At 34.7% G+C, this 4,189-nt stretch overlaps 1 protein-coding gene across 1 annotated transcript in view; it reads right to left on the bottom strand.

The window, feature by feature from the left end:
• DOCK3 (dedicator of cytokinesis 3) overlaps window positions 1-4,189 on the bottom strand; it is a 738,119-nt gene that overhangs the window by 541,080 nt on the left and 192,850 nt on the right. The window lies entirely within an intron of this gene.

Here is a 4,189-nt window from a genome sequence, read left to right as displayed (position 1 = left end):
AACAACAACATAGTAAACTCTGAATAAATAGCCTCTGTTTCCATTTGAAAGGAGTTCTGGTGGTGCAGTGGTTAAAGCATTTGGCTGCTATGCTAACCACAGGGTCAAAAGTTTGAACCCACCAGCTGCTCCATGAGAGAAATGTAAGGCGGTCTGCTTCCACAAAGATTTATAGTCTTAGAAGCCCTATAGGGCAGTTCTACTATGTCCTAAAGAGTCACTATGAGTTGGAATCAATTTGATGGCAATGAGTTTGGTTTGCTGGTTTTGGTTCTTATTTGAGGAGCCCTGGTGGTCCAGTGGCTAATCGATAGGTCATCAGTTCAAATCCAGCAGCCACTGTGTGGGATAAAGATGTGACGGTCTGCTTCCGTAAATATTTACAGCTTTGGACAGCCTACGGGGCAGTTCTATCTGCTATGAGTCAAAATAGACTCGATGGCAGTAGGTCTGGGTTTTGGTTCTCATTTGGGTGGTCTTTTTTTTATTTCCATATACAAGGAAACAATCCATTTGAAAACAGCTATGGTAATAAGCAGAAGTCTGATAGTGGGCATTACTTCAGCAGCATTTACATGACTTTTGCTTGGATAGCTTTATTCATGGATCAAGATAAGTGTGAGCACCTATCTGGCTGGAAAATTTAGCAAGATAGAACATGATGGTATCATTCCACATTTGCTCACAGATTACTTTTCAGGAAAAAAAAAATTATTAATCTGCCCTCAGTCTATATCCACCTCATAAGCTTTGTTTTGGGCTCACAACTCTCACTATCACAATTGTTTTGAATTTTGATTATACTATATGTATTAGCTCTTCTCCTTTCCCTCCAATGTGGGGTTATCAGTGGAATTGAAAAGCTAGCCTTTTGTATCTTTTTTATTCACTCTTGACATGGCTAAGAATTACAATCCTAATGTCTTCTCCATCAGAAATCTGTATTCACATCAAACCATTAAATGCTTCAATTTACTGATTTGTCCATCATAGGTTTGTTTACTGAGTATCTCTACTATGTGTCAGGCACTGAACTAAAGATGAGGATCACACAGACACTAATAGGAGTATCATAGGTAGTGGCACAAAGGAAGAAGTGATGAACATCCTTTGATAGATGATCAGTCAACTATAAACCCACTTAATCTTGTTACCACCTTGCTTATATATCCATGTAGGTATGTAATGGGAGACTTAGTCATATACTTTGTGGAAACCAAGACACAATAAATCTACTTCATTTCTCTGAAATGCTGATTTGCATGATTTAGTTATGACGAACTCATATTAACTTTTACCAAGTATCATGCTCTTTCTTAAACATTCAAAAATCATCTGTTCAAATTGAAGCACTTCTCAAACATTAAACTAACTTTAATTCTTCTGAGTAATTTTTAAGGCTGTATGTTACTGAACACTAAGCACTTAGGTAGGGAATGAACTGATTATCTTGACCTGAGCAAAAACAATGTGAAATTTATAATAGAGTATTATTTTTCCATCTATAATAGTATGTTCTAGTATGTGTATACATATACATATACATTTCCCACTACCTTAATATACTTCAGAAAAGATCCACAAATTATAGATTAGTGGACCTTTCCTGATTTACTCATAGCAGTATAAATAAGCTTTCTTACAGAACTGTATAATATAGATTCCTTTAAAAGTTAAAAATAATAAATCAGTAAAAGCAAACATAATATACCAAAATGTACTACTGATCCATATTCTTATCCATATACTGTTGAAAAGACTACCCTTGAGAAGTTTTACTGTGAAAAAGCATAAAGAAATGAGTGGTACCAGGAGGGTAAAGCAGGAAATTGTAAGCTGACAAAAAATGATTCAGTACAGAAGGAAAAACTGAAAATTTAGAAGGAATTACTACAAGAGGGAATTTTATAAAAAGCACTGTTTTCATGTTCATCTCTAATGGAAAAAGAAGTTATTTTAGTAAATACACCTGCAAATTAAGAATATAAGTGCCAGAGAAAAGAAATGTTAGATAGCAACTAATATTTAAATGGATGCTGCTGTCATGTGGTCTCAGTAAAACACTGGTATCCCCAAAGTGCATCCTCACATACACACACATTCACCCCAATTTGATAACAGGTTCATAAAATCTTAGAGGCAATATCCAAAGAATAATGTAACCATAAATAATCCTTTCAGCAGAGATTGATAACAGGGGTATGTCATTGGTCTATATGTAATATGTGTTACCTGCCAAGATTAACTTGGTCCATCATAAGAAACTTCCCTGGGTTTATTTATTAGTTTGTTTTCTGGGATAAAGATATATTTTGACTAGAAATCAGTAAGAAAAGAAAAAAGAAAAATCAGTAAAAATGACAATTCTTGAGCAAAAAGAAGTTAGTTATTCCTAATTCAAATCATATCATTAATTTCCTCAAGTTAAAATGACATAATGTTTCATAATGCAATATATAACTTTCTCACTGAAACTGTATTAAAAGTAGCAACTACACTTAAATCATTTTAAAAGTGAGAAAAACATACCAAAAAACACTTTAAAAGGTAACTGAAAATAAATTTCCCATAGGAAAATTTCCACAAATAGCCTATTTTTACAATTTCACATGTTGGCAACCAAAAAAGCGGGGAGGGGGGGCGGACAACAAACCCAACTACAAGTATTTCAGCACAAATGGTGCAAGTTTTTCAAGAAACAGCTGATAGTCCCTAAGGGGCACTGAGTACTCAGGGTCACTCTACAAGTGTGGCAGGATGCACTGGAGAAGGAACATAATAAAAACACGTTAAATGATTTCTGACTGCCAGGTCCTTATTTTTAGCAAAAAGCTGCTACCGCAGAGTTCCAACTCCTGGTCCTGCTGCTCTAATCAAGTACTGGAAAGACATCCAGGAGAAGTGTGATCATTTTAATCCATAGCACCACCTATAGTACTTCTGTCCCAAAGTCTTAACCTGAGTTTAATCATAAGGAAAGAATTAGACAAATAAAGATTTAGATCCTTGTCTACTGTTTATAAACAACTGGCTTGAGCCAACAAGGTCAATGTCATAAAAGAAAAAACAAAAAATAAAGGCTTTGGAACTGCTGACTATTTTTTAGATAATTATAAATTGCATAACCACCAAACACAATGAATTCTTGATTGGATCCTAAATCCTCCTCCAAAAATAAATAAATAAAACCAAAATAGCTATAAAGGACATTCTTGGGAAAATTAAGGATATTTGAATATGGATTATTATGAATTGAATTATGTTCCCAAAAAATATGTGTTATAAATCCAAAATCTGTGGTTATAATACCATTTGGGAATACGTTTTGTTATACTAATGAGGAAGTATTAGTACAGAGTATGCTTTAAGTCAATCTATTTTGAGATATAAAAGAGCAGATTAAGCATGTATGCAAGTACAGAGTGGAAAATATATGCCACATTATCACCAAAGCCAGGAATAGAAGCTGAAAGAGACAAGGCCCCTCCCCTAGAGCAGACAGACAGGGAGCAAACCTGCCCTCTGAGCTAGCTAGCATCCTAACTTTGGACTCCTGACCTCCTAAACTGTGAGAAAATAAATTTCTGTTCATTAAAGCCACTCACTTGTGATACTTCTATTACAGCAGCACTAGATAACTAAGACATATATATATATATATATATATATATATAATTTTATAATGCTATTGTATACATGTTAATTTTCCTAAGTATGATCATTTTACTATGGTTATGTAGGAGAACATCCTTTCTCTTATGAGGTAAATGCTTAAGTATTTAGCAGTGAACTGTTCGTCGCCCCCCAAAGAAAACCAAACGCACTGCCATCGAATTAATTCCAACTCATAGTGACTCCCCCCTCCACACCTTTGTGTTTCTGAGGCAGTAAATTGTTATGGAACAGAGTGGCTGGTGGGTTTGAACCACCAACCTTCTAATTAGCAGTCAAGTCTAAAACATGCTCAAGTAGAAAAGGAGGGGTCAACAGATAATGTGAACACAATACGGCAAGATGCTGATTACTGGTAAAAATTAGTATATGGATGTTATTTGTATTATTCTTACCACTTGCCTGGATATTTGATATTTTGCAAAATATAAAGTTGGATAAAAATAGTCACAGGATTTTTTTTTCTTGTGATTTGGGTGAAGATTTACAGAGCAAATTCACTTTCCATACAGCAGTT

The sequence above is a fragment of the Orycteropus afer genome, unplaced genomic scaffold (assembly GCF_000298275.1).
Source record: "Orycteropus afer afer isolate SDZICR_OR568_19922 unplaced genomic scaffold, OryAfe1.0 scaffold00323, whole genome shotgun sequence".
Taxonomy (NCBI): domain Eukaryota; kingdom Metazoa; phylum Chordata; class Mammalia; order Tubulidentata; family Orycteropodidae; genus Orycteropus; species Orycteropus afer.
This window is presented reverse-complemented; position numbering and strand designations above follow the sequence as displayed.